General features: G+C 39.1%; 1 long non-coding RNA gene across 1 annotated transcript; it reads left to right on the top strand.

Annotated features, from left to right (window-relative positions):
- The first annotated feature begins 16636 nt into the window (after positions 1-16636).
- LOC308304315 lies at positions 16637-17966 on the top strand. Its single transcript, XR_013963050.1, has 3 exons — positions 16637-16806; positions 17568-17704; positions 17925-17966. It is a non-coding gene; the product is annotated as an uncharacterized lncRNA (long non-coding RNA).
- Positions 17967-18621: the final 655 nt, after the last annotated feature.

Raw genomic sequence — 18621 nt, 5'->3', positions numbered from 1 at the left:
TAGTTTCTAGCTGCTACAGATGCTGAGTAATACGTTTTCCAGAACATTTTAACGTTTTTCAAATGGGACTTAAGCCTAAATGGGTAGGACAACTTTGTATTTTTACAACAAGGGTTTATATTTTAGATTGTAACCAGTAAGACTCCCTAATCGGGAGATAAGCGACCGTCACGTCCCGTCGCATACACAACATTTAGAAGGCAATCAAAGCCAATCAGGAGGGAATATGGGGAATGGGACAGATCCATGTTGATGACATGACTTCAGAGATACTGCGTACCGCTTTGCGTGATTTTAGGGCAAAATCTGTAGGAGCAATGTCCAAAAATGTGTTTTGCAAAAGATTGGCCTCATGGGGGCGCTAGAAGAGGGGCATGTGAGAAATGAGTGGTGGAGGTTGTGGTTTGGCAGCCAAGGAGTATGTGTGCAAAGTTTAGCATGGATAGGGGCAACAGTGGTGGATATTATGAGTAGGGGAAAAGTGTGACGTGACAGACTGACTGACAGACTGACAGCCGGAGGAGGTTTTGATAGTAACTGCGACCTGACGGTCGCAATTAGAGAAAAGAAAAGATGAGTGTTAACAATTTTTCATTTAAATAAATAAATATGTCTTTTTTAGACACATTCCCAAGATGCACTGCAATCTTTCATGGCCAGATGTGACTTATGCAGGCTAGTAGGGTTTACTGTAAATATTAATAAAGAAGTCGCTGGCTTATTGTGTCTAAAAAGACCTATTTAGCCACTTGTACACATGGCCCACCCACGTTGTATAATAATAATTAAACAAAATACAAAATAATATTTTATCTCCTTACAGGAGTTGTTGGTGGTGTTGCTGTTGAGGCTCCCGTCGCCTGGGTCTGCATAACCCCATGCATGGCAATGTAGAGGTTAGTATCATCAGGATATCTGTAACTTCAAATCACTAGGTATCAGAGCAGAAAGATTCACATTAACTGTAGTTTTGCGAAATGTATTGTCAACCAGTTTTATCCTGAGAAATAGTAGCTGTAGTAGCCTATTATGATTTTAATTTTAGATATCGTCACTGTCGGGCAGAAACCTCGTATCTCCAAGTTTCACATTTGTATGTAGCCCTGCAGTAGCCCTGCTTCATTAGTAGCCCTGCTTCATTATACAAGGCCTTCGCACAAAGGGTTAAGCACACAACGCCTCTCACCGCGAGGCGTTGTGTGCTTGTAGATCGGCTGTTTTCACTAGTTTAAATATTTTTTAAAATGATAAATGCAAAACGAACGGTTCTGGACATACAAGGTTTCCACCCGACAACGACGATAAGAATAATGACTCAAATTAATGCTCAAATAATTTCCATTTGATGCAACACTGATTGACAGTAAAGCATTGTATTGTGCTGTACACTGTATACCATGTTCTGCAAAACAAATATAGGCCTACAATACATTTTTTTTAAGGAGTGGCTTCACATCTCCAAAGGCCTGAAGGAGGGCTTCAAGGCTGATTACAACGAGCGCACCTGTGCTGTTAATGAGTACAGCGACTCCCCAGTCTGCCAGCGAGAGCTCCTCGATTTCTTTTTACAGATTTGGAAAGACTTTTAAAAGACTACCCTCTCACACTAAGATTTTAAAAAAGAAAAAAAATCCCAAAGACTTTTTAATGTTTTTCAAATATTTCAGTTATGCTGGTCATAGAGAATGCATTCACTTCTATACGTACACAACTACACATGCAGCCATGCACCGTTACACAAATGCAGCTTGAATGGAAGTCAATCGAACACACACACACACACACACACACACACACACACACACACACACACACACACACACACACACACACACACACACACACACACACTACTACTACTAATAGGCCTACTAAAGCTGGGAAAATGTATGGTATGGATAACTACAGACCTAATGCGTTAGCTAGCATACTCTCCAAAGTGCTGGAGAAAATCCTGTTGAACATCCTGGAGATGTAAGTTATCATAGCTGACAATCAGTTCGTGTTTTCTTTTTTTCTTTTTTTTTAAGAAAACACAGCACAGATATGTGTATTTTTGCTTTAGAAAGACATTATATGAAAATATAGGAATTAAAATTCCACCATGTTTTTGTGTTTTATTGATGCGTCTAGAGAATTTGAGACTGAATCACAGTTTGATCAAATGTGCCAGAGGGGTACCCAGGTACATCATTAGGATTTTAGCCTTTTGGTATGCCCACCAGACAATGCAGGTGAAGTGGGGAAATACTACTGTATGTCTGAACACTTTCATGTTGGTAATGGGGTAAGACAAGGTGGGATTTTGTCCCCTTTCGTATTTTAATCTGTACATGGATGACTTGTCTAGTGAATTGAACCTCTGTAAAACTGGCTGTGTCATCAGTAATACTGTTGTCAACCATCCTATGTATGCAGATGATTTGGTCATCTTTTCCCCAAATACTGTAGTGCAGGCTTACAACAGCTTCTGAGGATTTGAGGATCAGTATGGCACTGATTTTAATATTAAAAAGGGCTGTTTTCCCTAATTTTAAACGACATTAAGTATCTTGGTCATTATATCTCTGATGATCTCTCTGATGACAAAGACATCCATAGACAACGTTGCAAACTGTCCCAGGCAAAAATGTGAAAATTTCACAAGTGCTCTTCAGATGCCAACTTGTCGATAGCATACGTGGACTACATAGTCATAGAGGGGCTGAATGATTGCACCCTCTAGAGTCTTCTGTATTGTTATTGAACCAATCCAGCGGGTGCCAGAACTAGGCAAAAATAACTGTCTGTAAGTTACAAGCCTATTACAGACTGTAACTATATATAGGCCTAGTCTTCTTCACTTTCACTTTCATATTTACAAAGATGGGGAGGGGGGGGCATCTTTAGGGGGCATTTGCTGGTCAAGAGCATTTGGGAACATTTGACTTGCATCAGACTAGTACACAACATATTGATCATTGCTGAGGTTGCGACATTAAAGTTGTACCATGTAACTTTTTTTATAAAACAAATCTTAAAATTGTCCTAACTGTTAAATCGCTAAAGTTTTAGAACACCCACTCCGTTATTTTCAGCTTCTGAAGCCTTCTCTTTATATGTTTTCTATGATCCTGGCCGTGGACCGGATTTCGCGCCAAAATGACGTAATCTGCATCATCTGTATACGTTGTGTATACGTTGCCCAATCACATCGCCGATCATGCACACATGGTACACTACCGGCCAATCACAGCGCATCTTGAAGTGGGGTCGCCATATTTGTAGTCGCCCGTGTGTCTCTTTACTCAAAAGGTAATCTCGCCTATACCAGGCAGGGTGAAGTAGTCCGTTTCTCCGGAATGCCTGAACGCACAGGAACCAGGGACCCCTCTAAAGATAGCTCTCGGTGTTGTGGAGGCAGACGCGGGGGTGTGAAGGTACGAAAAACGGGCGAAAGACGCGAACGCGACCGCGGTTTGCTATAGGGCTACTGACCACTAGTTGAGCATCTTACACAGTATAGCTTTAATACACGATGATTCTGGTAAAGCTTGGTCATTATGAAAGTTATAGCTAACCTTTCATGACCTAGTGTGTCCAGTAGGAGAATGTGTTCTTTATTAGAATTGGATAGTAGCTAGTAAATATAAAGTTAACCTTTGTACTAATAGTAAACATAGTGACAGGTTTTAAGACCAGATTGGTCAGAAAGGTAGTGTATGATCATTTTGTATGCTCTTGCCCTTTTATGGAATTGCTTCAGTAATTGTTTGATTTGATTGAATACTTTATTAGCAGTTCCCATAGGAAAATACATGACAGTTCAGATACAAGGTCTACTAATATACGATTTAAACCCAAGAAAGCACTATAGCTTGTTTACATTGGAGTTCTTTGTTCTCATTTCATTGAGAAAAGCTGTAGTCCTGGGTTCTTAGGCTTGACCCAATTATTGTATTCTCATAATTTTATTGAAGCTTTGTCATTATTCAAAAATGACAAAGTTGCCTAGCATTGGTCACAAGATTGATTCTACACTCTACAGTATACACTTGTAGTCTGACTCAAACTTATTTGATCTCTAATCTTTTACATGGACAGATCATTAACAATCCATAAAATGTTGTGTATATGAAATGTAGGCTGTTATATGAAAATAGAATTAAGAGAATAAATAATTTACAAGTAAGAGCAAACTTCTTTGTAAATAGATTAGTCCATTGGGGTGTTTCAGCACAATCTATGTCCTGGAGGGAGTTACGCTCACCTCTGATGATGTGCTGTTGCCACATCCTTGCCACAGCCTACGTGGGTTGTTTCCACTTAACTGTGACACAATCATATCTATGTACCTGGGTTGGGGTTATAGCTCAGCTGCCTGTGCTGTCACTGTCTTGTGGAGGTAGTGATTCTACCCCAGAGTCTCAACTGTAGTTCCTTGACATGAGTTGATAGACAAATTAAATACAAGCCAAACCTTGCTTTCTAATATTCCATCACAGAACATGTGTGATCCTTTAGATATGCTGTACATACGTTATTGTATCTACATAACCATTTGCTTACCAGTTCACTCCATCATTCTCCACCAAAGTCCTACAATAATAATTTCCCCTAATCACATCTACCTCTGAACCCCAACTCGGGCAGTCAGAGATCAATTAACAATTAGTATATTACAGATACTGAAATTCAGATAACATTCACTGCAACAGTTAAAACAAGGGAAGTAACGCCTAAACAAAATCCCAGAGGCTCTTGGCCCCTAAATGTGTTTTTTTCTTTTTTTTCCCTTTTTTTCTGATTTGAAATAAAATGTTCAAGTTCAATTTGTGTTTTGCGTTTTCTCTGGTAAAAATAGCACATTCTTTGTAACTGCAAAAGAGTTTCCATTTTAACAGGAAGTGGGGGGAAAACCACAAACACATTTCAAGTTGAAGCAGCAGCTACCCGGGTCAGTTTGCCAGATGCACATCATTCACTGATAGTATCTGTTTTACCATGGCACCAGTTGGATGGTTTCTCCTTCTCTACCTGCCTATCAGTGTGTTTGCTAGCAAACCCCCGGGTTAGTAAATGTCATTATTTTAACCATTCAGGATTATGTTATAGTTTATATTCTATTTATATTATGTTTACCATATATTTCTCTATTTTGGAGATGTGTTAAATCAAAGTTAATCAATTTGATCTGGGGCCTTTTCAGGTGTCTTATCTGTCTACATCTGATTTCTGATCCTTGGTTGTGCGTCTCCTGTTAAACTTGGAAATATTTCATTAAAGAAAGCAATAATGATTATATTTGTGACATAATCCACGTTGTTCTTGTTTGTTGAAAAGGATTGCTGAGGAAGTAACAATTAAAACACTGTACTGACAAAGAAGTATTGGTAGCTGTCCTACAAACCCATTTGTTCAGGAGACCTTTCTTTGGTTCATTAAGACCATCATACGTATATGCGTAGCCTATATACATATCACATAATAGAGAGATTATTCAAAGATTATATTTGTCACATGCAGACTGTGCTACAAGTAATGTCAAACACAATAACTTATATTTAGAGTTACTGAGGAAGAATATACACTATAATATATTCACTATAACAAGATAGATAGATAGATAGATAGATAGATAGATAGATAGGTTGGTTGGTTGGTTGGTTGGTTGGTTGGTTGGTTGGTTGATTGATTGATTGATTGATTGATTGATTGATTGATTGATTGAGCAGTTTGCATATGCACTCCTCGGTTTGAATTACATATCACTCACCCCAGAGTTATGGGTGACCAATCAGAGCCCACTGTTCAAAATGGATATTTGTTTTTAATCTGTTTGTACCAACCTTTGGAAATTAATCATCTGTACCGAAGTTTCAGAATATCTAAGCAGTGACCCCTAACTGCTCCCTGGGTGCTGTCTTAGAAGCTCCCACTGCTCCTAATAGTTAGGATGTGTAAATGCAGATGACAATTTTTACGTTTGCACAAATATGTACAGTGACAAAAAGTACCCTTAAAGGAGTGGGGTCTAAATGATTACTCTTTTCTATGAGATGTGCTGGTCACTCGTGGTGACCGATTAACACTGTGCTATTTTTTTTCCTTTCTGTGCTAACAGAATATATAACATAACATCAAATATTGTAATATGTAAGCAATGTATATGTCAAAGCAACATGTTGGTGCATTTTCCTGTCCCAGTCATTATTTTGGTTGTAACCGGTCTGTTTATGATTGTAGTGAGCTGTCTGCTGGTGGATCTGGACTATGTCCATTGTAGCTGGGATGGACAGAACACAGAGGTCAACTACACCTTCTACAGCAGGTTAGTGTCTTCATCACAGAGCTTAAGAACTCTTTACTAAAACTTAAAGTGTAAAGACAGATCCTCTGATTCAATATCAATATCTTCCAACCATTTACTTATGTGCATTCTTGACATTTCACTTCTAATAAAAGTGTTAAAGGAAGAGCTTAAACATAAGAGCTGGCAGAAAAGGAAATTAAAATTTACTGTGTGTGTGTGTGTGTGTGTGTGTGTGTGTGTGTGTGTGTGTGTGTGTGTGTGTGCGTGCGTGCGTGCGTGCGTGCGTGCGTGTGCGTGTGCGTGTGTGTGTGTGTGTGTGTTCAGGTTCGATCCAGATAATCATTTCCAAGAGTGCACAGTCTATACCTCAAAGAATGGCTTTACTACTGGATGCAAACAGCCATACAAAGAGCTAGAACATAAGAGGTTCAACCATTTTTACACAAAGCTGACACCTGGCAATGATTTTATCCAGGAGCACGAGCTAAAATCCAAAGGTATTAGTCACATTTTGTTCCTGGTATTTCATTGGTTTAATGAGACATTGCACATTGTTTTATTAAATATTTGTACTGATGTTTGTCTTCAGCAGCCCTCAACATTTTCAAACTATAACCTTCCCATTGAAAGGTCAAGCCTTCTTCAAGTGCGCCACTAGGGGGCAACATTAAACTTTCCCTTTTTAGGTGATAATGTTCATTACTATGGTTCAGGTTCATTATAATTAACTTAAGGCTATTATTGTAAATTTCTCTCAACTGTTTGGTTCTTTATCTCTTTTCATTCATTCTGTGTTACATTTTCAGTCAAGCTGTATCCTCCAGTCAACGTGACTGTTAAGAATGACTCCAACAACTTGTGTTTCTATTGGAATCACACCAATGGTTGGTACAAATGTTTGGAAAATGAAGTTCGCTGCAGGACCAACAACAACAAATGGGAGGTAGGCAATAGGCATGACATTTATATAAAAGAAGCAAAGGCCCATTTTACAATTTTACAAAGTGAACATCAATGATAAGATTCACTGTCATTCACATAATCCTGTCCTTCTGTTCTTTGTTTGTTTTTCTTTGTTTCTTTGTTTCTTTCTTGTCAACCTTTTATCAAATCATCAATTCATTATTACCATTTAACCAGATACTATACTCATTGCTTTTCCTCCATCTTTCTCCTTGTGTTCAGAGTTCTAGATTCAGCATGAATAGTTACTGTACCAACCTGCCCTCCAGTAACTCCCACTCTGAGCTCCAGGTAAGGTCTAAGGTGGCCAGCCACTGTGGAGAGTCCATAGACTGGAGTGACTGGAGTGAACCTGTCTATTGGCCCATGGAGAGCAAAGGTATTTAAAAAGCCCCATTAGTCCCTCTTTGACTATTTTTGCACCTCCTGTTACTCCAACATCAAAAAGCAACTAAAAACTAAGCTCCAAACCTCTCAAAACAAACTGATTTGACTACTTCTCGACCTGGGGTCCATGACCCACGTTTCTCCCACACATTTAGCTAGCCAAGATGGATCAGCGTTGAAGACAGGGTTAAACAACAATAAATGTGATTGACTTTTAAAATAGTCAATGCAAATCTGCCCTCAATCCCCTCAGTACCCGCATATCTGACCAAACATCTCCAAAACGTTAACGACACCCACAGCCACAACACCAGAGGGAACACACACAACGATCTGATAACACAACCCATTAAGACAAATATGGGTCAATTCTCCTTCTACAACACCACCCAGGTGTGGAATTCCTTGACTCCCTCTCTTAAAACATGTAGCTCGCTGGCATCCTTCAAAACTGCCCTGAAAACTCACCTTTCAGGAGGCCAGAGGCGGAGGTAGTTATCACTTCTCCCATAGACAGGTGAGAAGTGAGCACCCCCGTTACCTTACCTAACAATGCCATGCCTGTCTGACTGACATTGCCATCAAGAGAGAAAGAGGGAGGTCCACAGCAGTATACATTCAGGCAATAGCTACAGGATAATATAGTAACCAGTAAGACTCCCTAATAATACAATTTAGTTGTATAGCAGCATAGAATTTACCCCCAAAATGTCTATCGATTACTCACCCTTGAATTCATGGATATGTTTTAGTTTTTTATCACATTCCTAAGCCAATAATTTGAGGAGACTCTCTGTGTCAGGCTCTTTGTGTATCAGGGAACCACTGCTGGTCATCAAATTATTGGCTTACGAATGTGACAAAACAAAATATCCATGAATTCGAGTCTCCATGGGGTGAATTATCGAATAATTCTTTTTTTGGGGGGGTGAACAACAATAATAACAACAATCATAACTGATGACTGCTCATTGTAGATACATCTGTCCCTGTCTCAGACACTCTGAATGGAAGTGTCTCTACATCAGCATGGACTGTGGTGGTGTGTGTGGTGGGTATCTGCATTCTGCTGCTGCTCATCTTATGGTGTGTCATGAAAGGTAGGCCAGAGGACAAGCAGAGGAGAACATTAAAGGAGGCACTATGCACTATGCATTTTAGAGGTATTAAAAAGTCTTTAAATTGGCACTTTAGAAATGTGACACATTAAACACTTAAACTTTGTTGGTTTGTTTACAGTTGAGTAAAACAATGTTTCACATTAAGTTAATCATCTGGGGACCCCCCAAAATAACTGGGGGGTCGTGTGTGATGTGATGACGTCATCAAACGATAAAGTCGACTTCAACTCAACTTTTTACTGAGTCGAGTCGACTTGCAAAAATCACAAGTCGTTAATGCCCTACTGCATAGTGCCTTCAACTTTGTCTTTTTACAACAAGGGTTGATGTTTTAGATTGTAATTAGAGAAAAGAAAAGATGAGTGTCAAAATGTTTTCATTTGCTTTCTATCGTTTTAGCGATTTTAACGATTTTGATTTCAGTGGGTGGGGGCCTATAGAGATAACTGTAAAGATATCGTTTGCCATTATATTCTTTTTATAGTCGGTGTGAACGCTGCCATCCACTTGAGTTTAGAATGATTTTTAAAATGATATACAGTATCTTTACAGTTATCGCGCCCGGTGGAAATCACACTTACACATGGCTACTGTAAATATGTATTTTTAGTTACAATAAGAGATGCACCACAATCTTTCATGGGCAGATGTGACTTATGGGGGCTAGTTGCGACCGTAAGTCGCAAGTTTACTATGAAAACCGTCACATCTTGTCCACGTATCTGTGTGACATCACAGGTGATATCACAGGTGACATCACCTATGTTAAAGTCCATACTGTAAATGGGTATTCCCTAGAATCTCTTTTATGCCTATATTATGAAGATCCCTGATGTCATCGATATATATCACAGGTCAGATGGGCAAGACATGGCCCATATCTGTGTGGCTGGTTCAGATAGGGATCTCCATGTATGGGCATAAAAGGGATTGTATGTTGTGATTTCATGGGAACCACTCTAACAGAATCCCTTTTTATGCCCATAAATGGAGATCCCTGATGTCATCAATATTAAGCCCATATCTAACAGGACTTCATATATGAATGCCCATATAGAGGAAGACAGCCCATATCTGTGTGGCTGGTTCAGACAGGGATCTCCATGTATGGGCATAAAAGGGATGTACCTTATACAGTACATGGATCTCCATATATGGGTACCAGGGATCTCCATTTATGGGTAACTGGTCCAATATCACTGGCCAGATGGCAAAGAATTGGCACAACCTCGCCCTAAGGCGTCTACAAGTAGTGTTACTATAAATATTAATAAAGAAATCAACGCTTATTGTGTCCAAAATTGCTTATTGCGACCGAAGGTCGCAGTTTAGTATGTGAAACGGCACATGCTGATTCCGTCTGTCTGGACGTGTACCCTTTTTTATGGTCTATGGGTTTGCCGCTCTGACATCATCATGCTCTGGGTGCCATGGCATTTGTCCCAAGGTTCATTAGTCCGAAGGTTCATTAGTCAGAATTTGTTTAGAATACTATGCCTAACCCTAACCTCAGTAACCCTAACTAAATTCGGACTAATGAACCTTCGGACTTATGGGCAGTCCCCCATGCTCTGGCGTCACTGTGATTTGAGGGGAACCACTCTAACAGAATGGGTTTGCTGCTCTGACATCACACTCTGACTTCACTGTGATGTCAGGGGAACCACACTAACAGAATCCCATTTATGCCCATATATGGAGTTACCTGATGTCATCAATATTAAGCCCATATCTATGGAGGCCACATTGGCCACATACCAAACTAACAGAATACATATATGGCCAAGACAGATGTCCAAGACAGCCCATATCTGTGTGGCTGGTTCTACAGACAGGGATCTCCATGTATGGGCATAAAAGGGATTGTATGTATGATGTCAGATGGCATAGACGTCATAGGACTTTCACATAACGAATAACTGAGTAAGCATGTTTGGGCTCTCACGGCATATCTCTAGATACAGTACACGGATCTCCATATATGGGTATCACTTATAGGCGTCTTACTAGTTTAGCCATTTGTATGCAACTTACATTGTCTATCTCCTTACAGGAGATAGAATCATCCTCATCCCTGTTGTTCCAAACCCAGGAAAGAACCTGAATGAAATCCTGATCCATGGCAATGTAGAGGTTAGTACTTAGTAACATCTAGAGATCTGTAACTTAAGCATGTAGGGAGCTGAAATCACACACGCAGGAAAAAAAATCACATTAACTGTAGTTTGGCAAAATGTGTTTGTCAACCAGTTTTATCCAGAGAAATAGTAGCTGTATATCACTGGATGCTAAAACAGAGCCTATTATGATTTAAATGTTAGATATGAATAATGTCCACATATGTGACTGACTCAAATTAATGCTCAAATCATTTCCATTTGATGCAACACTGATTGACAGTAAAGCATTGTATTGTGCTGTACACTGTATACCATGTTCTACAAAACAATCAATAGGCCTACAATACATTTTCTTTTTTAAGGAGTGGCTTCACATCTCCAAAGGCCTGAAGGAAGGCTTCAAGGCTGATTACAACGAGCGTACCTGTGATGTTAACGAGTACAGCCGTGTCTCCCAGTCTGCCAGCGAGAGCTCCGATAGTTCCTTCTCTTCCCCTGTCACCACTGACCAAACCGACTGCTCTGTGGCCACCCCAGCCAATGAATCTGAGTGATTCTCCATCTCCTGTTTCTTCTGAAGAAGGACAGTGTTGCAACTTGCGTAGAGTTTTACTTTTAACCACATAAACCGAATACTTCTTTTCTTTTTCTGTAGACCTTATTAATCCCTCAGGTTCGCTCAGTTCAACTCATAGTTTTGCTGAGTGCTCAGCTGGAGAGGGTAGGGGTTAAGTCTTGCCATTACATATTTGACTGGATCTTCTCCTGTTTTCCCTCTACATGAAATCTCTTTGCTGGAAATAGCCGATCTACAAGCTCACAACATGCTGCAATGCAACTGTGAATATTTGCATAATGTTCACCTATTATGACATGCCTGGAATAGGGATAATATGGTTCACAAATTCACAATTCACATGGTTAAAATGTTAAACGTCCATAGAAGTTTGGTTCATTCCAGTTCATGCAAACAAACCAATACTTAGTACTCTGGGGGAATAAGATAGATTTTTTATAATATAACAGCTGAAATTATTGCAGAGAATAACCTTTTTTATCTACTGTATACCAAATCAGGTCACAGTATAAGTTACAAAGTGCTTTACAGTAAAACAGATAATTAAAGTTATAATATAGTATACCCAGTATTCCAGGACTATTGAAGAAATGTATTTCAGTTCTTTTTTTGCAGTATAGTTCTAATGCATTGGGCTCAGTACTTGTTGATGTCCAAATATATTTTGTTGTTTTCTGTCGCCTGTCATTTGTTCTTATTTTATCTCACATATCTATTTCTGTTTTTTTGCTTCCATATACACTTTATATAGCCACCTAATTGTCATCCTTTGTATGTGTCTCCTGTGACTTTATTGGGTTCCTGTTTAGGTGAACTGTTGGGAAACTGGGTTACGCCCTCAATAAAGCTATTTGTGCGACTACGTGTGGGTTGTATATTTAATATTTATTGTCCATATTTTATATACATATACAGCATTATTACACCATAGTCCCTTTATTATATTAAGCTTCTTTATGTCCTAACTAGTGCTATAATACGAGCAACACGAGTCGCTTCTATAGTCGAGGGTCAGGATGGAACCAGGCCACGACAGGATGCAAGATGCACGATGCTAGATATAGTGGTGTCTGCATGTGACGTTTCCGTTGTGCTGTTATCATAGATGTGTGGGTTAAAGTTAGCTGCGCTGTCTTGCAAAGGTATAGTGATACAGATATGTGCGCTCATTTAAATAAGCTCAGTGTTATAAATGTAATCAGCATCACTCAGAGTCCATGCAGTGCCTCACTTATTGTATTATTGTCAATTAGGCTACATGTTTAAGTTAAATCCACATTATTCTTCAAGTCAGTGGCAAGCGAAAATACTTTCACACGTAAAATTTCAAATGGTGATACTGTACCCGTACATTATCCCCTTATATCAAATATAATTCAAAACCAGGCAGACATACAGTAATAATAATGCACACTGAATTAAACGGAATACTCTTTTCTATCTATATCTGACCTAAATAGAATATCTATAAGAGGCCTCCCACATACAGGAAACCAACCCCACACATCTGAAATTAAGATCAGCTAAAAACGAAAACTAGAAAAAACAAGAACACATATCTGATGCTCTCATGTCAAACTACACCTGAAATGGAAACACACACCCCTGTGTCTAGCTAGCATGCAGTGGTTGGATTATTTCGCCTTTGTCCAGTCAAACCCTGGGTGAAGTAGATTGCATTTTAAGGATTCCATACATTTAATAACTTTATCTGACTTGGTATTTTTGGGTAAAAGTGAGCCTTTCATGGGAGAGCACTAACTGGGATTTATGATAAAAAACATTTGTGAGGAGAAATTGACCTATAAATCACTCACTTAACCTAAGAGAGGTCTGCCTCTGTCCCATGGCTGGACAGAGTGTCACACCTCAAGATTTACCGGACCGGTAAATCTTGGTACCGGTACTACCGGTTGATACCGGTACTACCGGTATCTGACAAACTACTTCCTAAAGGTCAAGGATGTCCACGATCACGACACCAGAGGCAGCTCCACTAATCATGTTCAACCAGATTTAACACTATAAAAGGCTCTAATTCGTTCTCCAGCTATACCACCAACATGTGGAGCGCCCTTCCGCAAGCCTTAAAGGAGTGCAAATCCCTAGCCTCCTTCAAAATTGGTCTGAAAAGTCACCTTCAGGTGGCTGCTACTCGAGACTTGTAAATAGACTATAAGCCCCCAAGTTTCAACCGCCCCCCCTATTTTTTTCTCCCCATTTTCTGCTTTTGTAATTGATGTTATCCTATGTAAAGTACTATGTTCTATCCATCTGTCTTTCAATGTTATATGAGATACATACATTGGTTCCTGTGTAAATAAGCCGTAAACTTACTAGTTGACCTTGTACCAGTGATTTGTGCTGTCATGAAACTGTACCTTTTTCTATTGCAAACTGCTAATAAACTCTTCAATCAATCAATCAATCAACCCACCCATCCAACACCATTATCCTATCATAGCACACAGTCTAGTATAACCATCAGCTTATTGATTCACTCTGGCTACTTCTGCCAACCCAATTCTCCAACAAACAGTACAATTATAAATACCGACAAATGTATACACTACACCTAAATGCAATTTTAGTCCAGTCAGAGTTTAATTAGTCTCTCGATTACAGACTTCTGCAAAGTGAAAAGAGCGACTGAACTTTTCCTTGACGATGGCAGCCGGATTGGAGCAAATAACACTTTTACAGAGTGTAGTATATACTGTAAGCTGACTGAACTCCCAGACCCAGAGTCTCTTGACTCCTAAATATATCCAAAATGTCTTAAGGATTTGAACCAAGAATCTCAAGATAAAGTTTGTGTTTTGTTTGTAGGCTACTTCATGAAAAACCACCTGCTCTCTGCAGAATTGTTTCCGTTAACAGGAAGCAGTGGTGTAAAGTAACTCTGTAGTTGAGTAGTACAGTTTTGAGGTATTTGTACTTTACTTGATTAGTTACAGTTTTCAGTGCTTTTACTTCTACTCATCTCAGAGGCAAATATTTTACTGTTACTTTGCAGATATAAATGATTATTATTATAAAACATACATTAATCCACTTTAGACCTATTTTATAGTGTGGCTATTTGAAAATAGCCGATCTACAAGCTCACAAAGCGTCACATCGCGACGCATTGTGAGCTTGTAGATCGGCTATTTTCAAACACTTAGAACTTTTACTTTTGGTATCTACATTTTGATGCCAGTACATTGAATTCTGGACATGTAGGTCTACTTGTAACGGAGTACATCTACAGTGCAGTATTGATATAGTACTTTTACTTAAGTACAAAATGTGAGTACTTTTTCCACCTCTGACAGGAAGTGAAAACCAAGTGAAGTTGAGAGCGTGCAAGTATCAGTTTGTCACTCAGACAGTTTCTGTTCTGCCATGGCGCCGGCTGGACTGTTTCTCCTTCTCTACCTGACTGGCAGTGTGATTGCCAGAACATCACCGGGACCGGGTTAGTAAATCTTTTAATCATTCAGGAGCTAGACTTGGTATTAACATCTGCCTTAAAAACTATGAATGTGTTTATTTGCTCAAGGGTTTTTTCAGCTTTCAGTGTGTCTACTACTTCCAGTCTACCTTTAATTAAATAGATTCACCTGTTCATCAGTGAAATCAGCCATCTTATGTTTTCAGGTTCTCTATCTTGTAAAAGAAAACAATAATAGGCCTAATGATAAAGATATTTAGAAATAAATATTCCACTTCATTCTTATTTCTTTAAAAGTATTTGTCAGTGGAAGGAACAAAAAGTACAAATATCTGAAAGTTGATCAAATTTGACCACTGGTTTCTCAGTTAAAAATTCAAAATTAAGGTTTTACTTGAGAAATAGATACTTTTCATACAGAGGCTAAACACAAATGGCTTGTGATAATATAAAGATTAGAGAAGTGGTTTCCTTTTCCAGACACTATCTGGTAAATTCCCCTTGACGTCAGTCTGTACTGCAGTTACTGTGTATTAACGCATGTGTAGGTGGATGTGGGTAATGCTTTCATTTCCATTCCCATAATATATGGTAGATTATAGTACCGTATATTGTTGGGTAATTACCACTACAAGGCTAAATGTCACAGTTGTGTGAATAACAAGACAAAGGCTTTGGTTCTAATCAGTGACCATATACTGTATGGGGAGACATCACACAAAACCTCACAGTGAGGCAAAAGTCCAAAATCAAAGTAATTTTTTTAATAATGTTTTTAAATATTAAAGCAAAGAACACATGCACACAAAATCAAAAGGAATACAATCCAGCTATAATACCAATAGATAGATGATAGCAGTCTGTCAGAATGACACAAATACAGAGAAACTACAGCTGAACTACAGTAATACATAAAACCTCTGCTTTTCATAATTTATACTCCATCATATGATGGTATATGTCAGGCTATTATAGGCTTCCTGTGTGTGTGTGTGTGTGTGTGTGTGTGTGTGTGTGTGTGTGTGTGTGTGTGTGTGTGTGTGTGTGTGTGTGTGTGCGTGTGCGCGTGTGCGTGTGTGTGCGCGTGCGTGTGTGCGCGTGTAGGCTATATTCAGAAATCTTGTAATGTGCAATATCTTTGTTGTATTTTTGTGTCTATGTTTGTGTTTGTAGATGTGAGCTGTCTGCTGGTGGATCTGGACTATGTCCATTGTAGCTGGACAACAACAGAGGTCAACTACACCTTCTACAGCAGGTTAGTGTTAGCCTCGCATAGCCAGAAAATATAAGGGCGTTTTTTTCCTTTGCAATGGCAGATTCGTCAAAAATGTGGTCATTTTATCATCTACTCAGGCTTTTGAGAGCACTCCAGGCAGTTTTTAAGTTGCTACAGTAGATTCATTCAGTATTTATTTTATCAGACTCCTATAACCCATTGTAACTTCAACTTCCATTTTAAACATATTAGATTCATCGAAAACACCTGTCCTTGGTTCTGGTGACTCATGATAAAGTGAATATCACATATCTAGATACTGATCGAACAACCTAAAAAAAGGTGCTCCCAAAATCCTGATTAGACGATAACATGACCCATATTTGTGTTAAGTGAAATATATCCCTCTAATTGATTACATTTTACTTCTAATGAAAGAGAGATGAAACATAGGAAATGTTCATTTGTGCGTGCGTGCGCGCGTTCAATGACTGATCTCTGATTATGTTTGTGTTCAGGTTTCATGACAATAATCATTTCCAAGAGTGTACATTCTATACCTCAGAGAATGGCTTCACTACTGGATGTAATCAGCCATACAACAGGCTAGAAACTCAGAGGTTCATTCCTTTTTACACAAAGCTGACCCATGACGATGACAGTTTTCTCCAGGAACACAACCTAAAATCCAAAGGTAAGATGATTTTGTTTGTGCTTTTGAGTTTTTCCATTGATTTATAATAGCACATATTTGTCCAGCTCAGTGGCCTTGTGGTTAGTGGGTCTGCACCGAGGTTCGGAGGTCAGGGACTCACAGACAGGGTTCAATCCCCTTCTGGGTCATACCAAAGACAATAAAATGCCCCATGCCTTTGTGGGTAAGTCCCTGTGTCATAGGCTACCCTAGCGTCAGGACCAGGAGAGGTGTAGCCTACTTGTACATCATGGCCAGGGGATGTACATCAAGTTGCACTACAGAAACAGGAGACAGGCTCCTGACTGACCTATAGGCCACATGGCTCATGGAACTGTTGAGTCCCAAGGCTACTTACTTACTTTATTGTATTTCACGCTACGGAAACAGGATATAGGCTTCTGACCTATGGGCTCAGGTACCATTGGTTCGATTAGCTACTTACTTAATACTTTATTGTATTTTAAATATGTTATTACATATCATTTAAAATACAATAAAGTATTAAGTAAGTAGCTAATCGAAGCCCTCATAAGATTCAAACAAAATCATAAACATCATATCTCAAGGCCTTATGCCATTGAAATGTCAAGCATTCTTCAAGTGCACCACTAAGGGGCAACATTAAACTTCCCCTCCTTAGATCTTTACTGTAATGTTGTTCATTATTATTAACCTTATAGGGCTATGATATTATTGTGAACTTCCCTCAAGGGTTTGGTTCTTTGCCTCTTTTCATTCATTCTGTGTTACATTTTCAGTCAAGCTGTATCCTCCAGTCAACGTGACTGTCAAGAATGACTCCAACAACTTGTGTTTCTATTGGAATCACACCAATGGTTGGTACAAATGTTTGGAAAATGAAGTTCGTTACAGGACCAACAACAAAAACTGGGAGGTAGGCATGGAATTAATAAGAGAAGAAGCAAAAACCAAAATGATGGAATTTTACAAAGGGAATATGAATAGATTCACGTAATCCTGTTCTTCTGTTGTCATACATTTACAACCTTTCTTTATTTCTGTTCTGTTTCTTTTATCAAATCATTAATTTATAGCCTAACATTCTCCCTCATCCACCTCTCCACCAGCTGTACAATTTTCTCTTTTGTGTTCAGACTTCTAGATTCAGCATGAAGAGTTACTGTACCAACCTGCTCTCCAGTAACTCCCGCCATGAGCTCCAGGCGAGGTTCAGGGTGGCCAGCCACTGTGCAGAGTCCATATACTGGAGTGACTGGAGTAAACTTGTCTCCTGGGGGTTTATGAAGAGCAGTGCGACAGGTAATAAACCCAGACTTCATATAAGCAGAATCATACATGATAGGACACATATGGGTAACATTTGTATAACAGCTTTTATACATAGAATTTAGCTCAGAGACAACATATACATGCAACAGTGAGTAAGTCACTCTAGGAAGGAACAAAGGGAGGATGCATAAGCATATAAGTAAGTATAAGTAAGGTCAGGATGTAAGCATGTAATGTAGGCTAAGTAAGTAGGAAAGTACGTAATTAAAGAATGTAAGTAACTACCTGAGTAGTAATTACATTATGAAATAAGTACCGTAAACAGGCAAGCATGCATGCATGTAATTAAGTAAGACAGTAAATAAGTCAATAAGTAACAAGTAAATAAATACGTCAGTATGTACCGGTAAGTAAGCAAGTAAAGTAAGCAAGCACATAAGCAAGTACTCAGAATAAGGTATTGTAACCTATACATCAAATATCTACACCTTTCCCTGTCTCAGTCACTCCGAAGACTACAAAGGGTCGAAGTGGCGAGTCTGGCGACATACTGACTGTGGC

This window comes from Nannobrachium achirus (assembly GCF_963921795.1).
Source record: "Nannobrachium achirus genome assembly, chromosome: 19".
Classification (NCBI taxonomy): domain Eukaryota; kingdom Metazoa; phylum Chordata; class Actinopteri; order Myctophiformes; family Myctophidae; genus Nannobrachium; species Nannobrachium achirus.
The sequence above is the reverse complement of the archived record's forward strand: the minus strand, read 5'-3'. Positions and strand labels throughout refer to the sequence as shown.